This window comes from Cygnus olor, chromosome 2 (assembly GCF_009769625.2).
Source record: "Cygnus olor isolate bCygOlo1 chromosome 2, bCygOlo1.pri.v2, whole genome shotgun sequence".
In the NCBI taxonomy this organism is placed as follows: domain Eukaryota; kingdom Metazoa; phylum Chordata; class Aves; order Anseriformes; family Anatidae; genus Cygnus; species Cygnus olor.
In genome coordinates, this window is record NC_049170.1 from 68,453,082 (window position 1) to 68,474,965 (window position 21,884).

At 44.5% G+C, this 21,884-nt stretch overlaps 1 protein-coding gene and 1 long non-coding RNA gene across 3 annotated transcripts in view; one reads left to right on the top strand and one right to left on the bottom strand.

Moving 5' to 3' along the window:
* Positions 1-5,722: 5,722 nt before the first annotated feature.
* The window catches only part of LOC121065736, a 49,314-nt gene continuing 33,152 nt past the window's right edge, over positions 5,723-21,884 (bottom strand). Inside the window, exons 3-5 of one of the 2 annotated variants that reach the window (XR_005817283.1) lie at positions 8,720-8,852; positions 6,526-6,659; positions 5,723-5,993 (exon numbers count right to left, since the gene is read on the bottom strand). This is a non-coding gene — a long non-coding RNA (uncharacterized LOC121065736). Of the gene's footprint in view, positions 5,994-6,426; positions 6,660-8,719; positions 8,853-21,884 lie in introns of both variants that reach the window. The other variant, XR_005817284.1, reaches the window with a different exon arrangement.
* NEDD9 (neural precursor cell expressed, developmentally down-regulated 9) overlaps positions 20,860-21,884 on the top strand; it is a 98,281-nt gene continuing 97,256 nt past the window's right edge. The window contains exon 1 of the mRNA XM_040548728.1: positions 20,860-21,041. The gene's annotated coding sequence lies outside the window, so the exon portion shown is untranslated. The remainder of the gene's footprint in view (positions 21,042-21,884) is intronic.

Consider the following 21,884-nt stretch of genomic DNA (forward strand, 5'->3'; position numbering starts at 1 on the left):
CCAACATCAATTTACAACCAATAGCAAAGCAGGATGATAGGAGTCTGCATCATACGTTCTGTGAATGTAGGATAAAAGAAATACATACACATACCCTGTGAGCAATAAATTAGGAATCATAACCATGATTATGATTCTCCTCCTAGATTTGCATCATAGATTACCTCTAGACTTGTAACTTGTTTCCCCTCCTAAAAGATGCTTTCCTCATTCAATTAGCAGAAGCTGTTCACTGCATTATCACACCTAGTGTACTATTAAGAACTATTTCAGGTTATTGATATCCAAAAAGGCTCAAATTAAAACAAGCATCTCAACCTTGGAGTTCTTAGCTTTCAAGCTTCTGCCATTTCTTTAATGAACAGATTGTGATTTCTTGGGAGAGGGAAGAGAAATACAAACTTCTTTCCCACACTCCATTCCTTAAATGGTTGTTGACTCTTTTTGCCACATTTCTGCCTTTCTTCTCACATGCTCTCTATATCTCAGTCCAATACCTTTGTTCAATGAACTTAAGCACCTCTCCATGAATTCCAAGTCCCACTTTCCTTCTGATCTTCCCCAACAGCTTTAAACCTCACATTTCAAAGGGGTCGCTGTGCGCTTGCAGCCCAGAAAGCCACCCATGTCCTGGGCTGCATCAACAGCAGTGTGGCCAGCAGGGCAAGGGAGGTGATTCTCCCCCTCTGCTCTGCTCCCGTGAGACCCCACCTGTATCCCTGTGTTCAGCTCTGGGGCCTCCAGCACAGGGACATGGAACTGTTAGAGCAGGTCCAGAGGAGGGCCACGGGGATGATCAGAGGGCTGGAGCACCTCTCCTACAGAGGACGGGCTGAGGGAGTTGGGGTTGTTCAGCCTGGAGAAGAGAAGGCCCCAGGGAGACCTTATAGTGGTCTTCCACATTTTTATCAGGACATAGAATAAGAATATTCATACAATAGGAGCTGTGGGAGAAAAGGAAAGTTGCTAAGGGGAAGAGTTGTCACAGTTTGCAGATTGTTTTATCAAGGAAATAACCATGAACAAAGTGATCTCAGTGTTCTTCCAATGCAGTTACCTTTCACATGAAGTGCTTAGCTCAGGTCTTGTATGCCAAATAGTGTCTGTAGTGGGAGTGCTTCCATATGCACACCAGATGACAGCTCATCTTTGTCCTTGGCTGTTATCAGGCCCCTGACCTGCCACAAGTCACTCAAGGAAGTGGAGCTGCCACCTCAACATATCCCACACCAAGCTCTGGGCTTTGCTTCCTTCTACCTTATCTTCTTTGGAAGTGCAAGAACTGGTGCTGTGTGACTCACACAGAGGCATAAGTGATTAACAAGTGTAGCAAAGTCTGAGAACAGCCCATTTAGTAAACCAGCCAGCATACACCTACAAATAAGGGAAGAATTTTAAGAAGACAAGAATTCCCTGTGAATGATTCACAAATACTAAAACCTGCCCAAATTTGTCATGTAACACTTTCCAAGCTGAAGTAGTGTACTAGCCTGCAGCATTCGAGATTTGCTGAGGCAGCTCACCCCTCCACCTACAGTGCCCTTTCAAAGGTAGATCTCAAAGCACTTTGCCAATTGGGTCAATATCATTTTATACCCTTTTTAAATGGGGAAAAGGGAGGCTGCCTGCAGAAGTTCAGCCTGCCAGCCAGAAGTGCAACCAAGAGCAGAACAAGGATCTCATTATCCCCAGACAGTCACCTTCTAGTTTAAGTATGCAGATACTCTTGTTGGTTGGGGCAGGGAAGGGGGTCATTCCAAATTCAAATTTGTGCTATGAATTTAATTTAATTCTTTTAATATCTAAGTTTTTTCCCCCTTATCAAATATTTTTATATAAGTTCATAAGAGAATGTTTATTTAGACAAAAACAATCACACCCTGCCATAATTACCCTTTACGTCCATCACACAACAGTTAATGTTTAAATGGTCCCACTGTCCCTGCTATCAGGATTATGAGGACATAATTTCAACCATAAGCAAATTTACACAGTCGTACTGCTTAGCCCCACAACAGAATTGGCACAGGACAGAGACCTTACAGAGACAGAAGGAGACACTGGGAGAGTCCCTTTAAGACCATTCCCCAGTGAAAGGCTTTGTTGTGAGTTTACAGGGTGATGGGAGTACAACAGCATGCAACAGGGCTGTGGGGGAGAAGGCAGGAGCAGGGACAGGACAAATTACCACAACCTCAGCTGCAGAGAATAAAATATGCCAGGCGGTGCATCATGACCAGCCAGCAGCTCCTCTTCTCTGGGGCAGTGTCCTCCAAGATGCCTGTCACTGAGGAAGAGGGATAAAAGTGTGACCAGGCAAAATGCTAGAGAGGTGAAGAGGTGAACATCCCACAAACTTACTTGGTACTGCAACAGGTGCTAATTCACAGAACTGTCACCACATCATCCCAAGAGTTGTCTGTTTTAGTTTACTGTTTCCATTTGTTCCAGCCCAGACTCATACCACAGAAAACAAGTTGCCTGTCAAGCACTGGTTATACGAGTGGAAGAGGCCCACTGTCCTGCTCTAGCAGAAGTCCTGGCTTGGCCATAAGTCTTATAATGGTTTTTGTGTGACTTTCCTGAGAAGCAGTATCTGGCAATACAACAGCTAGCTCAGCATTAGGTACATTATGTAGTTCCTTCCACTATAAGAATAGAAACAGGTTTTCTTGGAATGAAAAACAAGGTCCATGAGCCCCTCTCAATTAAGCACCATCAAAAAGAGCAAAATAAACTTGTTTTCCTAAGCCTTGGTGATGTAGCAGCACCACAGCTAGTTTACAGTGTAAAAACATGTCTTTTACAACACAAAGTCTACCCTCCTCACAAGCAAGGGAGGAGAGCAGAAGTCTTATGGACTCCATACATTTTGCGTACCCAGAACTGCCCAAGCATTGTCTGAAAAAATAACAAGCACAATCCTTCTCATCACAACCCAGCTGCAAGGGGTTAGCATATTTGTCTGGCATCCAAATGAGTGGTCTTTTATATACTGTTTGTTGCATGAAGTAGGAGACACACTGGTTTTACACAGTGACAGACGCATTTCTCCAGTGAGGAAGACTGGCTGTCCTTCCACGAAAAGTTGTCAGCAACAGGAAAGAAAAAATGCTTCCTCCTCCAGAAGAGGGGCACCATCCTAGCAACAAAACACTGATACTCTTCCCTATGGCCATTATCCCGTGACTCAGTAGTCTCAGCACCACTTGTCTAATCTCTGTCTGTAATCAGAGATTAGACTAATTATAAGCTGTAGCACACCAATGCAAGCAGATGCAATAGTTGGATCTTAGCCAATTTAGAGTTCAAGGACTCCACCTTCAATCATTGCTTTTATTGATAGTTATGAAAAGTTACATCCATCAGAAGCTGAAACTTTAACCTCCTACTATGAAAGTAAAACCCCCAGCATAGGAACACTGACATTAACAATCATCAAACTTTGGGGCAAGTACATATCAAAAGGGTGAAAAACAGCCCAAGGAAGAGACACTCCTGCTTTTCTCTGAAATTTTCTGTGCTCTCCAAGCCCTGTAACAGGAAAGAGGGAGTCTCTGGGCCTACAGCCTTGCTTTCTCTCCACCTGGCTCCATTTTGGCTGGGGAAGGGCATGAACACAGCAGCTGGAGGCATCAGAAGACTGACAGAGAGAAGAGGTTAAACAAGGAGTGTTTGGACTTTTTACAGCTTGAAGCAATCCCTTGTTAGGGGCCTGAAACCAGGGCCTGCAAAACCAGGCCTCCTTTTGTAGAGCTTCCAGCCCATAATATTTATTCTCTGCCTTTGTCACAGAGCACAGGAGGGAGAGGATTTTGCTGCTGAATTAACAAGGAGCCTTATCACTCCACTAAATTCCAAAACTTCTGCTGCAACTGGGACATGTTGTTTCTTTAGGCCATCCTCGGGCCGTGCAATTCATGACATCTGCAGGTAACAGGCAACGCAGCCTCGTTGCCTGTGCTGCTGCAAGGAAAGCCGTATCCTGCTGGCCCACAAAACCATGTCCCTCTCTTCAGTGCTTAGTGAAGGTTTTCTTTGCAGAACCACGGGCATAATTGTTACTTGGTGGTTTCAAAAAGGCACGCTACATATTCCCCTGAAAAGCCAGAGAGTTCCTTATTTACTTTCTCATAAATACTTGTCAACCATTAAAAGCTGTTTTGCAATAACCCAAGGCAAGGGAGTAGCATTTCCCTGTCCTTGAGAGCTTCAAAGTACAGCCCAGCCCAACTCAACACCAAGCAAACCGAGTATCTTGCACTTGTTGGAGGGGCTAATGATGCATGCGTTCCTCACAGGCCTCCTCCTGCTGCTCCACAAGATGGGGGCTGTCATAAACGAAGCACAGACGCAGCATGACAGAGCTTTGAGGTGTTCATGAGGCAGCCTCATGCTGAAGGCTACCCCAGGGGAGCTGAGGTGGCTGCACAGCACATGAGGTATGGGCAGCAAGATACAGGGCTCCCAGGGCCTACTCCTCAGCCCCTCTCAGGAAAGCACCTTAAAAACCTGGGAGCAAACCACTGGATTCCAGCATTTGGTGCATCACTCAGGGACATTCCTGGGAGTATAACCTAGTGTATTTCTGTCATTTTGATAAGAAAATGGGATTGTTAATTTTTTTAAAAATTTTTTTGAGCCTCACACCTCCTCCAAACCCCTATTTGACCCTGTATCACTGACCTCAGGAGAGCAGCAAGTAATGCAGGACTTTAGAACTATCTCAGAGGTCTTGACTGTGAGAGTCCACAAAACCCCAGCGTGAAACAAAACCAGCTAACAAAAGAAGAGAAAAGAAAAAAGAAAAATCCCTGAGCACATTAAAGCAAGTTAAAAAGAATAACATTCGCCTGGCAAGCTTGTGTCAAGTTGTGTATGAAAAGCAGAGAGCAAAGACTCACTGTGAGCAAAGCGGATGATTTGACTCCTGGGGATTTGTCCCATGGGCAGAGTTAAAAGAGCTGATTTCCTTCCCTGTGCAGTAGTGAATCTGTTGAACAATCTAGAAATAGAATAACTTTAAACGTCATCAGAAATATCTTCTCTTCCATCTCCCTGTGTAACACAGAAGGGACTGATAAGAAGCCCTTTGTGCGAAATCTGATTTGGTTGGTGCTTTTGTGCAAGTAATTCAGAAGCGACAACAGCAGGAGGAGGAAATCAAAATCTAAGGCACTTGCTTAGACTTGACCTACAATTCCACAGACTGCACTCCATAGGCGTGTTCTCCCAATGTTTGTAGATTGTCTGTGAACAGCTGAAATACGATCTGTTTAAGCAAGTTCTTCTTTCAGAATGCTTTCCCTAAAAATTTTTAACATGAATCCCTGAGCTGTGTATCCTTTGTAGGCATGTTGCTAGGAATAATCTGTATTCAAAATGCTAGCCAGACTGGTTAAGTTTGAATGGCCTGAGTGATCACATGAAATTATATGAATAACTTTTATTTTTTTCAGTCTCAGCTGCACATCGGAAACAAGTACTCATGAGCTTGTAATTCATTATTTCTACATACTCTTTACACTATTTCTACAGAGATCTCTGCCATTACCAGGGACAGGAGCAGTAGTGGCAGCAGAGTATGGAGTAGGAATAGCAGGGGTTCATAACTCCAGCATATGAAATGCATCTGAATCTTAAGTCTCTTTCCATTTGGAGAAGAAAAACTGTATTTGTTTAATTGATAAATCTAATCTGAGAAACATGTAAGAACCAGTCGTATCAGCATTTGGTGACACTTTATTACATGCTCAAATGCAAGTCCACGCTAATAGGACATTTATTTATAGGATTATTTAGTTTACCAAGCTGAGGACTCAAGGACTGAGAAATGCCGAAAGCAAGATTACTTTATAGTTTGAGGGTGCTCCTTTCATGCATGCAAACATAAATACACATTCATATGAGTTCTCCAAGGTTTGTAAGAGATATTTCACTTTGCATCTGTCCTCCAACACACAAGGGCAGCAGTGGGAACAGCACTTCACCATCTGCAGGGAAAGCAAGGGAGTTAATCTGAGCCGAGATAAAGCTTACACGTAAAAGATTTTTTTTTTTATTAGCCTAATTACTGTAATTAGAAAAAATGAGAAGGCCTTCCAGGCAGACAAGTCTTGTTAGGCATCTGTAACACAAACAGCCAATTCCCAGACAATAAATAAATAAATAAATAAATATACATATATGGATGGAGGTATTTGCTCTGCAAAAATAAAGAAATGAAACCAATTGTCTGCAGCCTGAGGATCTGAGCTCTGTGGAAACAGCAACTCTTCTCCTCCTCAGCAGCAGATGCAAAGCTCTGCAGATGGTTGCAGGCTTGCCAGAGGGGCAGACCCTGCTAAGGTCTGCATTCCCCCCAGAACAAGGCAGCATCACATGAGACTGAAGCATCCTTGCTAAGGGTACATAAACACTACACACCTTAAAGAAACCTTTGCTCCAGAGCAACGAATAGCAGAAAGAGACCCCCCTCAGGCAGCTTATATCCATCTGGGCCTGGGTCCGTTCCCATCAGCCCACCTGCAGTTGTGCTGAGCTCACAGGTGCCGGCTGGCATTTGGGTGCTCTCTCTGGCATGTCTACTTTCTGAGTTAAGTTGTTTTTCTGGCCTGCCTCCTCATGATGCTGGCAGAAAGATCCAATAATTGCAAGTGCTGCATTAAGAAAACAAACAAACAAACAAACAAAACAGATAGGTGGAATAGATAATAAAAATGACTAAGATGATGGTCCGGTGGACCAGATTGTGAGCAGGGCCTGTTAGCAGTTTGGGCTGCCTTTCTCATTTAGGAAAGGCAGTAAACAGAGCTTCAGCTCTCAAATTGTCAAGGATTTACTCTGGCTGCCTGCCTTGCAAATTTTCTTGCTAAAGTTGCAATATCCACACAGTGATGCTCTTCACCCCATCTCTTCCTCTAAACATCTTGTGAGTGTGCATGCTTACAAGTAACCTCAGGTTGGCTTTGTCAGAGAAACAACACATTATTCCAAAAGGTGCCCAGCTTTTGGCTTTTTCAAACTCCCCTGAGTGTTGGTGGCCATCAGGTTAGCACAGCTTCTCCCCCATGATTCTCCTGGTATGGCTCTGTGGTGGCCTGATGTCATACCTAACCACAGAAGACCATGACCTAATATACCATAACTGTTAAAAATACAGTGTCCAACACATTGGTTTCCTAACCTCACAGGGAAAATATTTATGCCATAAAACTTCTTTCCTTTGAAGAAAGAAAGGATCTGAAAGGTGGTATTTAAAATACCAGGTAGACTATGGGGAGTAGGAACATTAAATGGTCGAGTTTTCTTCTGAGAAAATAGAAGTATTAGCTACTTCTGTAGGATAAGAAAAATATTATAAAGACATTAAAGGATGGTTTTAATAGTCTAAAGACATTTCTAATATTCTAAAGACATTGGAGGATGTTTTTTTAACATCCATGTACCTCTGTACCACACTGGCAGTTCAGCAGCTCAGCGTCGCTAGAGGGATGTAAAGCAGCCTCCAGGTGAGGGTGTGGCTCAGGCAGCATGGAATTGCAATTTAAAAAGTCCATTGTTTGCAAGCTTGAATGGAAGAGCAGAGTTATAGGAAGGGACATGTAAAAATGCAACTCATTGGCTGCAGAGACTGCTGGTGAGGGTAATGTGGGAGAAGGCATTTTCAGGTCACTGTGTACAGGCAGGGCACACTGAAAGGACAGAAGTGTAAAAACAGATGAACCCTGCAAGACACAGACTTCAGCACTGCCACTAATCACTGTTTTGCTTGCAGAAACCAAGGTTCACTGCCATCTCACAAGAGTGCCATTTGTGCTTACAGCTAAGCTGACTTATCTTGAAATGCAGCCCTTTTCATGAGGTCTTGTGGCCTGAAAAGCTTTCCGTCTGATTTGTTATTATTTTGTTTTTCCCCTTGCCTCTCCATGGCTGCATTCCCTCATGTAAGCCCGGCAGAGGCTGGCAGCCCTGCGAGTAGGGACGGGCAGGAAATTCCTGGGTCCAGCTCTAGGCCCCAGCCTTTGATGACGGACAATGCTTACAGCTACCTCCTGCTAGCTGAGACGAGCTTAACAGCATCACTGCCTAAACCAATTCGTTCTTCACAGACCAGAAAAATGCAAGCACTGCTACCTCTGATGGTCCTTAATGCATGTATTTCCATTCCTACTCCCCCAGCTCCTTGATGGCATCCCACAGGCTTTACCTGAATCCTGGTCCTGCCCCAGCTGCAGGCTGCCCAGGGCTGTGAAGCCAGCCTAAAAACAGGGATTTCAGTAAAATCCTTGTTTTTTCTTTCTTTTCTTTTTTTTTCTTTTTTTTTTTTTTTCCAGCTCTGTTTTGCTTCCTTACAGCACATCACACTAGAAATATGGGCAAATGTTTTTTGGTACTGAGAGCCGCCTTTTCATTTCGAAAGAATGTCCCCACCAACCACATTTCCATGTGAGGAAAAAGAAGCAATTACTGGTAAAGCTGTGAAGTAGGAAGGCAGAGCTGTGCTCCCTGCCAGACCTTGCTGCCGGCTAAGCATGGCCCCAATGGTTTCAGTCACTCCTGTCCCACGCTGGGGTCTTGTCTTCCAGTTTATTGCACAGCCTGGCATAACTCATGTTTTGTATGTATTATTTTTTGATTGAAGGGGAAATAACCCCCTGACCAACTGGAGTGCATGGAAAGCATTGGAGGAAAAGGTGACAAGAAAAGATCCTCTTACCTTATACTGAAAGCATGCCATACGTCAGGCCAGGAAAAGAGAGACATTTGTAAGCTGCAACCCAAACTTCAGGAGCATAAATCAACTTATGTAGGTGGATGAATAAAATATTGGTTAGTCTTCAGGTGTAACCCTGCAGATAAGAAAAAGGAGGAACAGTTTTTATTCTGATCATGCAGACAAATTCTGGTTTTATAATTGAGCAATTTCAAATTCCAGAACCTGGGGGAGGTGGTAGAAAAGGAAAAATTGAGGAGATAAAAAATCTAGACAGAGGAATGAATTTTGGAACAATGATTCATCTACTGCTAAAAAAAAAAAAAAAAAAAAAAAAAAAAAAACAAATGCTGAACTCTTCCACCCATCTCCAGGACTCCACTGTTTCAAGAAGCCCCTCCCCTCCATTCAAGGAATGAAAACTCTGCTCTGACCGGAGTCCAGAGCTCTCCTTTATGGATAGCAGGAAACTTCTTCAAAGGGCCAGTTTATGACCCAGCTTGAGAGCTGGAAATAATTAAGCATTCTTGTCAGAGGTCAAAGTCATGGGGTGAAATTCCTGGGAACTCCAAACAACCATGGGTTGAATTGAACATTTGGGCTTTTTTTTGCCCATCATGGAAAGGCAGCAGGCAGTCTGGGGAGTGTAACAAGCCCTGCCTGAGCTATCCTGCCTTGCTCTTGGTCTAAAGAAGCAAAGCTGAGCTTAAAAAAATATCTGGAAATAAGAATCACAGCCAAATAATGTATTTATAGCAGCACCAAATATTAACTGAATGCAAAATCACGAACTAAGATCCTGATTCATTTTCTGCTGCTGATGTAACCCTGCTGAATTTGATGGAGCACTGGACGGCATGAGAGGAATCTGTCGCTAGATCAAAACAACAACACTGCTCTGGTCCCGGGGAACGGCTGTGCTCCATCATATATGTTACAGCTGCAACATGGCCTATGTTTGCAGTGGGGCTGGTGCTACTACTTGAACAGTACAAGAACAGAACCACGCACAGTTATTACTGAGAGGCTACACTCAATGTGCCTGCAAGCAGAAAGGCAAGGAGGGAAGAAGATGGAAAGGAGAAGGAGAGGATGGAGCATTCTCCACATGCTGCGTGCTGACAGGAGACATGCTCAAAAGCATTTTTATTCGCCCTCCTGCAAGGAATCAGGCCACTCTCTGCTTGTCTGCATCCCTTAATCATTCAAAACAAAATATCTGATATCAAACTGCTGCATAAAGTAAAAAGAGTCCAGTCAGATCTTAAATCCCAACTTGGTGGACATCCCACTTCACAATGGGATGTCCACTTCACAATGGGATGAACTGAGGCCAAAGTACAGTTACTGATGGAATTTCAGGATAGTTGGGGCCCTGGCGCAGTGGGATAGGTCCATCCCCAGTGCAGATGGCCCCTCTGTTACGCCTCTCCTCATGCTCTTGTTCTGCCAGCCTGCAAACAGCCCTGCTCCATCAATTCATCCTTGTTTGTCCCCCTCCCTCCTCCCCGTTCAAATTTCTAAACCCAAAGAGCAACTGAAACCATGCCGTGACCTTCTGCACTGACCACTCTGTCTTTTGTGAATCAAAATTGATTTTCCTTGCATGGGAACATCCAGGATCTACCCCCTGACCTTCAGCCTGAGGTTGCATGCTAAGAGTAAGAGAGAATGTGAAAGCAGCAATTGACTGTCAGTGTTGGCAAGAAATATGAGCCACCCTCTACTAGAAAACAGTCTGCTTCTGTCCAGTGCCTGGAAATATGGGAATTGCCAGACACGCTTAGACAGAAGGGTCAGTATCCTGTCTCTGACACAAGCCAGCACCAGATGCTTCAGAGAAAGATCTGAGAAGCCTGTGGCTGGCAGACACAGGATAATCTCACCCCTATCTTCCTGCTTTGGAGAACAGCATAGCCAGACGCACACAAACACAGGCGCATCCATGCACATCAGGAACTGCCTGCCTCCGAGTGCGCTCCTCCTGGAAATATTGCAATGTCCTGTAAATACCGATCACAGTAGTGTGCCTCTTGCCCCTAGGAACTGACTCTGTTTAGGAAGGGAATGAATAAGACAAGGGATGCTGAGGGTTCAGCAACTGTGTTTAGCACTAGAGTTTTTCTCTATCTGTGTGTAGCTAATGATTCAGCTGAAAATAGCCCATAAATGCAACCCTGTTCACCAGCCCAGAGTCAGCAGTCCAGACAGGAGCTAAAATACCATATTTTTGACAGAACTAGCCTGTCTGAATAACTTTCTAACCCTTAGCCCACATTTCCACAACCTAGGCATATTCTTCATCATGATGCAGTATCCCTTTTCCACCACTCCAGGGTCAACAGTTAGGCTTCCCAATGACTTCAGGTAAGTTGTCTGTGATCTTCAAATCCCTAAGGAGGATAGAAAGAAGGGAGATGGAAGGAAGGAAGGCAACAGGCAGAGACTGCAGAGGACTTCAGTCATTCCAGGCTGCTTGGCAAGGTTTATCCTGTTCTGAAGGATTTGCTTTTGTTTCCCAGTGCCCATGCTGAGCCATGTGAAGCAATTCATAATGTAACTCTCATCAAGAGCCTTGAAGAGCCTATGCAAGATGTACAAGGAGTGGCTGAGGTCTCTTGGTTTGTTTATCCCAGAGCAGAGGAGGCTGAGGGGAAGCCTGATGGCAGCCTGCAGCTCCCTCACGAGGAGAGTGGAGGGGCAGGCGCTGAGCTCTGCTCTCTGGGGACAGTGACAGGATCCGAAGGAATGGCATGGAGCTGGGTCAGGGGAGGGTCAGGCTGGGTGTTAGGAAAAGGTTCTTCACCAAGAGGGTAGTCGGGCACTGGGACAGGCTTCCCAGGGAGGTGGTCATGGCACCAAGCCTACCGGAGTTCAAGCAGCATTAGGACAATGTACTCAGAGCCAGCAGTGTGCCCTGGCAGCCAGAAGGGCCAGACATGTCCAGGGGTGCATCAGGCACAGCACTGCTAGCTGGCTGAGGGAAGGGATTGTCCTGCTCCACTCTGGTGCAGCTTCACCTTGAGTACTGTACGCGGTTTTGGGCACCACAGTATAAGAAGAACATAAAACTACTAGAGAGTGTCCAAAGCAGAGCTACAATGATGGTGAAGGGTCTAGAGTAGAAGACATATGAGGAGTAGCTGAGGTCACTTGGTTTGTTTATCTCGGAGAAGAGCAGGCTGAGGGGAGGCCTCATGGTGGCCTGCAGCTCCCTCGCGAGGGGAGCGGTGGGGCAGGCGCTGAGCTCTGCTCTCTGGGAACAGCAACAGGACCTGAGGGAATGGCATGGAGCTGGGACAGGGGAAGGTCAGGCTGCGTGTTAGGAAAAGGTTCTTCACCAAGGGGGTGGTGGGCACAGGGACAGGCTCCCCAGGGAAGTCAAAGCACTGAACCTGTCAGAGTTCAAGAAGCGTTTGGACAATGCTCTCAGACACGTGGTCTGATTTTTGGGTGGTCCTGTGTTGAGCCAGGAGTTGGACTCGACGATCCTCGTAGGTCCCTTCCAACTCAGGATATTCTGTGATTCTGTGAAATCCTATTCAGTGGTAAACTGGGCTGAAGCTAGCAGATGGGTAAAGGGACGCTCAGCCCTCGTCTAGCAGTACTGTGCAGCCATGTGTCAGTGACCTGTCCTGTAGCACAGGATTGTCCTTCCTCCTTCCACCCTAATAAATGCTTTTCTCAAAGTGAACATTTGCATCTCCTTCAAGGATGAAACCCACCTGCAGTTGCTTAAGCTAGAAAACCAGAGCGCTCCCTCACAGATGGGCTCCAAAAAGGCACTGGGAGGAGCAGGGCAGGTTTCTGAGGCTGAGATATCTCACTGTCAAGCTCTACTGCCAAATTGATGGCTGAGGTGAAGTCCTCCATGGGCAGGAGGTGCCTGAGGTGCAGGCAGATCACCCTTTCTACCTTTCTACCTGTATCAACAGGTCTTTGTGGCATTGTTGATCTGCAGGGAAAAATTGGCTTTATATTGTAAAGCTGCAGCTGGAGATTTGAGGTGAGGTGTGTCAGGATAGTGGAAAGCCACTGGAAAGGCCACTGGATTTCATGGCCTAATTTCTCCCTCTATTTTGAGTTTATCTGTTGCTACATAAATCAGATGATTATGAAAACATTACGCTGCTCATCACCAGCAGCTTAGAGGACAAGGGGAGGAGGAGGTTCCTGTTGACCTGCTGGAGAATATTGTTGTTGATACAGTTCAGCAAAACAGAGACTTCAGCACATTTTGTTTAATTAATGCCTGTTTCCGAGCCTCAGATGTCTTGCGGAATACTTTCTATACCAGTAATGAAAATGCATAAAATTGTGGAGAACAGTAGCATGATAATCCACATTATCTGATACTACTGCTGTTTGATAGCTCTTCAAGCAACATATGAAACAACCTTGATCTTCCTAATGCTCTTTACTCAGAAAGGGGCTCAACATAAAGGTACTTGTAAGTCTGCTTTCTAAAATCAGTGGTCATGAAAAATAGTGTCTTGGCATAAAAGAAGTGCTTCCTTGGTATTAATGGAGCAAGCTATTTTTAGTTTGTTATAAAGTATTTTGTGAGGGGCCTCTCTGAATCAGTCTGAAACACAGAAAATCCTCTTCCCTCATCTGGAGAACATTGTACTCCCTCTCTCTTGCAAGGTATGTTGTCGAACAACAAAAGAACAGCTTCACAGGCAGCATTTTCTGGAAAGGATCCTTAAATAGAAGTTCTCCTTGCCCTTCCTCTGGGTCCACCCAGGGGTTCAAACTGATTAACAAGTGTTGGTGGTTACCCTCATATTGGCAAGTTTCATGCCAGACTGAGGATGCTGTTCCTTGTGGTTAATCTCTGAAGCTATTAAGGAATAAATTGCTACGTACAGTTGTGCCACGGCAAAGCCGAGCCTCAGGAGCACGGTGGTACCCTGATAGCTGAGTAATTCCTGGGGGCTGCTTTGCTTGCTGTTCGAAATACTGCCAAGGGTACAAAAGCTCATGTGAAAACGCATCCCTCCCATACATCCCATGGCTGAGGCTGCTGGAGGTGCCAGGTTCTGCTGGTGTGCTGCCTGTGGGCTGCTGCTCAAGGAGAAGCAAAACCTTCTTCCACTGCAAACGGTTTCCTGGGGAAAGCCAGGGGACTGGTGAAATGGAACTGCTTGCCAAGCACATCTAACAGAGAGCAAAGTGCTGCCATTTGTGCAAAGAAAAAACAAATGCTCCCAAACTCAAATAGTTCAGCCAAAAGACTGCAGTTTTTGATAGGTTGCCAAACTCAGTGTTTCTCCATGCAAAATGCTAAAAAAAAAGAAAAAGTTGTGTCTGTTCTACAGGGACCCTCCACCTTCCTATTCACTCATCAAATGTTCAGGATTATACCACTGTTTTACTGTTAGCCTTGGGAAAAAAATGTTATGTAGGCCATTCGGAAAGAGAATTTTTTTCTGCTTGCATGGTCGTGATAAATTACACTTTGAAGAAAAAGGAAGATAGATGATTGTGGAATTGTTTGGTGGTTTTGTTTTTGTTTTTCACCTGGAAGAAAATAGAGATAATTGCTTTCTTCTGATCCTGAAATCAGCCTATTTCCCTGGTGAATGGGAAATGAGGTGGCATAAACAACAAAAAGGGGGGTTGCTCCTTAGTCCTGTAAACTCTTGTTTTAGCAACTTGAATATCTCCCGTGCAGAAGACCTAAGCTGAAACAGTTCTCGTAGATTAGATATGTCTCCTGAAGAACACCCCTCCACCTGTGGGTCCTTTCCATCCCTTTTTCTCCCCTCATCCTTCTCCCGATTGACTCAGTCCTGACCCAAGGACAGTAATAACTGCAGTTTGGTCTGAGGAACAACAACTCCTTTTTTATTCTGTGGTCTTTCCACACTCTTGGACGATTTTTTACCCAGCCTGGAAGTTCTTAAATTACAGGAAACAATACCATACATGAAAACCACAGCGCTCTGTTCTCACTGAAGCCCAAATGCACATTTCTCCTTTCTTTATAGCAAAATAGCACTATTGCAATAATGCTAAAGCTATTGCCAAAGTGTACCTTTATCACTTGACGCTAAAGAATGATCATTATTAGCAGTACCCCACAGTGTTTTTTTGGGAACAGAACATATGGACATCCTTCACATGCACATAAAATGTGAATAATGACAACACTTGCAGGTATACATTCTCTGCAGGAAAGCATGGATCCAGAAGCAGTGCATGTAGCTTTTTTTCCCCTGAAAGTGATTAAATACAGATGGCTACTGGGTTTCACAACAGCAGGCATATAGGATACTTCAGACTGTTTGGTGAGTGAGTGAAGTGAGGAAACCAATTCACAGAATGTGACCTCTGGAATGCAGTTATTCCAGGAAGATGCCACATATTATCAGGGAGTGAATTCCAGGACTGAGTTATTTCTGGTAACAATTGAGCTATGGCTAAAATATTTACAACTAACTTATTAAACAAAAACATTCAAATATTTGTCAAGGAGCTTATTTATGATGAACAATTTCTGCAGATCTCATTAGTTTCTTCTTCGGAGAGAAATAAATGGATGGAGAGTTTGGAAATGATCCTCTATGTTCATTTACAAGACACATACAACTCCCATTAATTTTAAACAAGAGGGTAATACACAGCAAAGACAAGCAAGACACGCAACCCACAGAACTGCTGAAGGTGCCCTCGCACATACTCCAGCCCTTCACAAAAGTTCTCCATTTCTTCACAGCTGGTCTCCATATGAATGGAGATTTTCTCTACATCTATGCTTTCCCCATTTTCTTCCCCATGTATGCCAGCATCTGACACTTCCCTCACAGAAGAGCCCCCCCCAGCCCCAGCCCCGCTTACCCCTTTCCATTCAGAGCCATGCAGGCTCCTTTGACTCTGTACTTGGCCACCCCTGGGGCCAGGCTGGCCCCTGCTTCAGGGCAGCTCTGACCTTTCCTGGTCTCAAGGAAAAGGACAAGTGCCTTGACCCCAAGTCCCCTCTACTGTTCTTCCCTCTTTCCTCTACACCAAAAATACTGAAAAAAATTAATATACTCTTGCTCAAGCAATGGCAATTACACACTCCATTATTTTAAGGAAAAACAATTCGCAGTAGCTAAAGATAGTCCTTGGATTTTCTGTTATTTACTTAAGTGTGTGTTGAGCAATCCAACCTTAGCACAGATAAACAGAGTAACCCAGGGAAATTTTACTGCAGTAATCTGTCTGCCCTGAGAGAAAGCCTGCCTCAGAAGCTTTCAGTTACAAAGCAGAAGAAGAAGGATTTAAAGCACATCTGACTATAAAGTATGGGTCTGAATGTGCTTTCCCACTATACAGTAACCTTTCCCTACTATTTCTTTTGATATCTAGCATCCCAAAGCTGGGATGCGAACCTGAAACAGATCTCCCAGGCCAGTTGCAGTGGCTGTCCCTGGCCAGACCTCCTCTCCCTTGGTCCCAGCCCCTCTTGTTTGCTCATGACTGCACAAGGATGCAGCAGAGAGGACTCGGTGTACATTGCTGTAACCCAGCAGCATGTCATTCACCACAGCCATGCCTCCAACATGTCCCTTGGACATGTATTTTCCATTTTGTTAAAAAAAACAACAACCACCCAGAAGGCACTGTTGTCTTTTCTCTCGCTTTAGTGATTGCCCAAACCAGCAGATGTCTGGGCCGTTCTGTTCCCACTGCCAGAAAAACATATCAAGTGCTTTGTGCTGCAGCCTTCCTGGCAAGACACAAAACTCCTTAAAATGTACCCATTTTCAGACTGCAATGTTAAACCAGGCGTGGGACCGGATTTACTGTAAAAGGCTCCCTCTGGCCCATGAATCTTCCAGCAATCCCCTGATGCAGTGAGTGCAATTTTGAGTGACTGTTCTAGCTTTACTCAGCAGCCCAGAGAGGTGTATTTCACATAATTTTGACATGAGCCTAGCTGAAACTGGATGGAGGGTTTTACTTTCTGATGCCTGACTCAGGACAGCTTCTTTCTCAGTAGGGTAATGAACCCGGTGTGCTGAAAGGAGAAGGAAACCCAGGGCAGACAGCTTGTAGCTAGTGTCAGCATCTCTGCATTTTGGAACTTTTCAATGTAGATTTTTGTTTCGATGAAACAGGACAGCTTTTTGCAGTGTTTGGTGGGGCCAGGCTTCCCTTGCTGCCCCCCTGGCTCTCCCTAGGCACTTGCCTTGCTTGCGTGCTTCATCACTGTAAATGCATACCCAAACATCTCCTGGAGGAAACAAAAAAAATGCAAACCAGCCATAGTCAGAGACTTGCTCTGTTAAGTTTATTTAGCTAGGAGGCACCTGAAACTCTAAGAGGGTTACATTTAGTATTCGGGACTGTTTCGTGCAGGCTGGCTTGCTTTGCTGCTGTGAAGAAGACAGCTTGGCATGTCCCTGAAAGCACTCCAGAGGCAGAGCAAGTATCAAAGGAGTGCAGTGCAAAAGCCCATGAGCTGGCTGCATTGTTTTGTGCAGCATTTGTTTCATGTCACATCTCATGTAACAACTACTTGCTGTAAAAGTGATTTGCATAAAACAGTGTTTTCCTGGGGAACTGGGGCACAGACACACTGGCAGATCTCGGGGCTGAATTTGAGGGATGCTCAGCTCGGACAAAATCTCAATGAGTCTAAACATTACAAGGCACTGATTGCCTCAAAGGAAGCCATATATATATACAGATTCATGGGCCTGTTGGAAGAGGTTTCTGGGGGGAGAAGTATCTTTAAGGAAATATAAAAAGATGGCCCCTAGACTTTGGAAAAATGATTTCAGATGAATGTAGCAGGGGTGCAAACCACTCGTTGGAAGAATAAATGGACTTACTGAGCCTATGTTGAATAGGAAAAGGATTTCTTCTAAAGGTGGAATACCTCTGGAAACAATGTTTGCCAGCAGTAGGGCAGGCTGTAAAAGAGCAAAAGAAAGAACAGACGCTAAATCATTCAGTAGCAAAGCCTCTGGTGCTTATAGCAGGAGCCTCCCTGGGAAGAGTGGGTTCTGCACGCCAAAACACTGTAGCAGCTGATGTTGGTGTGGCCTGAAAGGTGTTGTCTGTTTTCCATTGGTTCTTGAGCAACACTTTGCTGGCATTTTTCACCAACCCAATGGCTGTCAGAAAAGCCTACTAGATTTCTTTCAGGAACAAGTAAACTTGGAACTATTATTCGACAAAAATTTTTTGAGAATAATGAACTTTTTTAATGAATTCCTTTAATGAATAAGGAAGAAGCTGATTTACATATCCATTCCAAATAGCAAGATGCACAGCTGTCATACCAGAAGAAGAGGAGTGCCAGTCTGGACATACATCAGTCTGTCCAGCTGAGGAAAATGATAAGCTGGGAGTGAAGACCTTGACTTGAAAGGGATGGGAGGGCCCGAGTAACTACTTTGATGTGCTCAATACACTGCAGCAAAAGATTTGGTGCTTCTCTCTCATCTAAAGTTAACCTTTCATTTCTGCGTGGAGCAGGGTCCTCAGATATGCTTCCTTGGATTTACTGTAATATTTATCAGCTGACTTCCCTGGGAGCATTTATCCACAGAACACATCTGGTATTTCCTATTGAAATTACTGTAAAGAATTTAAAAACCTATGGTGAGATTTTGAGGATCTTCCAAAAGCTTCATATCTCCACTGACACAGAGATAAAACAGCAGTCCTCTCAGGGCAGCAGAGATTAACACAGAGATGCTCATACATGCGTACAAAAGGATGAGCAGTTTTCATCAGAAAGAGGCATCTTTTGCCAGTATGTTGGACTATGGCCTGAGAACTTTGTGAGTTAAAGCAGTGATACACATGCCTCATCAGAATAACAACGTCAGCCTACTCAGGTCTGACCTTAGCCTAACTGGCTGAGGTTTCTAAGGTTTCCAGACATTTTCTGACTTCTACCTGTCCTGTTCTTTTAGAAGTAATGTGCACCTGCAGCACTAATACATGGCTGTGGCTCTTGCTTTTGTTAAGGAAGTTTCGTTTCTGAGGGAATCAGGCTTTCCAAACACGGCCCACAGAGGCGCTGAAATGCCTGCTGGCTCTGATTCACTACCCAAGGAGGTAAAGCTGCAAAATCTGGAGGAGTCTTTCTTGCCACAGCTTCAGTTTCAGCCACAGCAGCCCAGCGTGGCAGAGAAGATGGCCCAGAAAGCTCAGCTAATACACTTCACAGCCAGGTTAAAGCAGATGCAAGTCACTTTGGTATGTGTGGTCATGCTTGGAAATGTAGGAGCTGACATTGTGGCCGGCCTGCTGCATCTGTGAAGTCCTGAAGTCTTGATTTTGCCACCTCAGTAATAAATCAGCATTGATGGGGCTAGGAGCTGCAGCCAGCTTGACCTATGAAGCACGAGGAAAATGTGACTTCAGGAAAGATATTGGTGTGACCAGCTGCTGGCCATTAGTGACCACAGGGCTTGGTCTGGTTCCTCCTATCTCAGATGCAAACGTTGCTCTTCGGTAAAACGTTCCACAAGCGACTTAACAACTGTGTTTACGTAGGTGAGGAGCTGACTAGTCTGGAGATTAGAAATATTTGACAGTGTTAAAAATGTGTCATGGATGGAAAAGGCTAGGGCTAGCAAACAAGCAGATTAAATAAAGATAAAAACATAAACAGCGTTTTCTTTGTAAGGTAATAAATCGGCTGTGGTTGCTTATCCATTTCAGAGCAAATTAGGGTTGGGGACAGACTGACTGGGTTCTATGAATTTGCGAGGCATGCAGAAATTAATAAGTTTACCCTCTGTACTTCTTCCACCAGAAGCACCCCAGCAAGTATCCCACTCTGAAGTGGTGTGCACTGAGACAAAAAAGCTGAAGTGCAGTGAATGAGCCTCTCTCTCTCCCCCCTCTCCTTCTCTTCTTGCTAACTCCAGCTTTCTTGCTAGTGGCCAGTTGGAGCCTGGTGCTTCCCACTCCCCCTCAGCCCACCTCTTTGACCTCAGAGGTCTGGCTCGTTTTTCCCATTCACTGACACAGCTCTTTGGAGCTTGCCTTGACCAAAAAAATTATTGAATTGCCTTTTGACTGCATCACACTTTCTCTCTTTCCACACCATCTTCTCTCCCCACTTCATCCATGCTTCATCACAGCGTGGGGAGCTTTGAGACACCTTAGTAAAGAACAAAATTTCAATACAGAGTGCTCAGTTACTCAGTATTGTTCCTATGATGGACATCAGCACCATTCTCCTGAGTTAATTAGATTTTCCCCTGCCTGCTCAGCTGGGCTGCTAGAAGGGCAGCATTGCTGCATGGCTTCCTCTTGACACCTTGTTCACTTCAGGCCCTGCAAACAGCCCCTGAAGAGCCTACTGTCAGCATCTCATTACATCTGTTGTTTCTCTAGAAATTACTAATGCCTGTAGTCAAGACAACCAAAACACCTGCAGCAGTGCCTCAAAGGGCACAGGAGACTATGAACTGGGCTCGGAACTGAAGAAAGGACTTCAAAAGAGGCAAGAGAAGGAGTGAACCTTCCCTCATCCTCTCATGCTCCCTCCTCTGTTGGATATTCTTTGCTTTGTGACCAATAATAGGAATTTTGTCAGTGTACGCCTAATCATGCTTTCCCACTTTGTTGATTTAGATGGGGTCTTGTCCCATCTCCATGCTGATGATGAGGTGCAAGCCAAACCTCCATCCATGCATGGGAAGGAAGCCTCAGTCCACCATACTCCTGCTATCCCTTAATTATTTTTTAAAGCAACTCAGGCTCTCAACTTCTTCATCATTCGCGACAATGAGAGTGAGGGTCCTGAAGCACCAAGGCACTTCTTGCTGCCCTTGACTATAGCCTGGGGAGGCGCTGAGATGTGCAGAGCCAGGCAGACTGTGGCCATTCTTCCTCATGCAGCACAGCAGGGTTGAAACCTACAATATGACTCTCCAGCAGTTCAAAATTGTTAGCACTGAAGCAAGGGTAGAAATATTGTCAGGAATTGGGGCTGCCAAGTAAATAATCATAATGAAATTATTACTCAGGATATCTGCACTGAACGTGGTGCCTAAAGAAACCACTCCCTGTGGGCTCCCTTATTCAAGGAGCACTCAGCCTGAATATCTGAGAGATCTTGTAAAAAAAAAAAACAACAAGGTTTGCCAAGCTGAAAGGAAATGACTAAAACCGGAAGAAAAACACTTGTGGTTTCTCTCTTACAAGAAAGAGAGGGGCCCGAGTACAAACGTAGGACTTACAACTAAGTCCTCCCTGATGAACCACTGGGAGAACGTGGTCTCCTTGGGCTGTGTTAACCTCACGGAGGACTCAAGGAACACAGTGAGAAGGGTTGGTAGAGGGAATTGGGAGCACCTCTGGCTAGGTAAGTGACCCCCTGGCTGTGCCTTTTGCTGCCACCCCAAAGCCCAGCTTGAGCCTGGTTGGGTCTCTCTTTGCTTAGACATGCACCAGCCTGATGGGTTTTGAACAACCCTGCCAAACCATGTGAACTCTGTGCTTGCTAAAGGCTGGATTATTTGTCACTTTACCACCATGGTCTGTTTTACTGAAATAATATTTTCTGAAATAAAATTTACTGAAATAATTTTTTTTCATCCACCTGCCACTTGCTGAGAGAAAACATTATAAGTTCTTCTGGAGAAAGCCCATCCTTACTTGGCGCAAGCTATGCATTACCAAACAGATCATCAGCATTTAATTATCTCATCTATTGTATTTATCAGACAGGAAGCTTCTCATTACTGTATATTCAGCAATAAAAAGGAGAAGTCTGTTTCATACTGGACATACTAGCAGTTCTCTAAACCAAGGTTTGGGATGTGAAAAAGCTCAAATATAATTTTAAAGTGGAGTTTTTGCAGATAAAAGAGATCATTCTTTGCAAGCACAGGTTTGAACATAGGTCTGTTTCATCATTCTTATTCATTTCTAGGCTTTCTAACCTATAGATTTTTCACATGGTTGAATTTTTATCATGATTTTTTTTTCCTTTATGTGATTCATAACGTCTGAGGAACGTAACATGATTGCTACTTTGCTAGTCTGTGGTGTTGGGCAAAGTGTTTTCTAATGCTGGTGGGATTTGATTAAAGAAAAAAATAGCAAAAAAAGCATCTGCAAATGTTATTTGAATAATGACTACAAAGCTGTGTCAGTGGTACATGGCTCTTTCTTTCACTTTCCGCAGATGTTCACAGCTGATCTC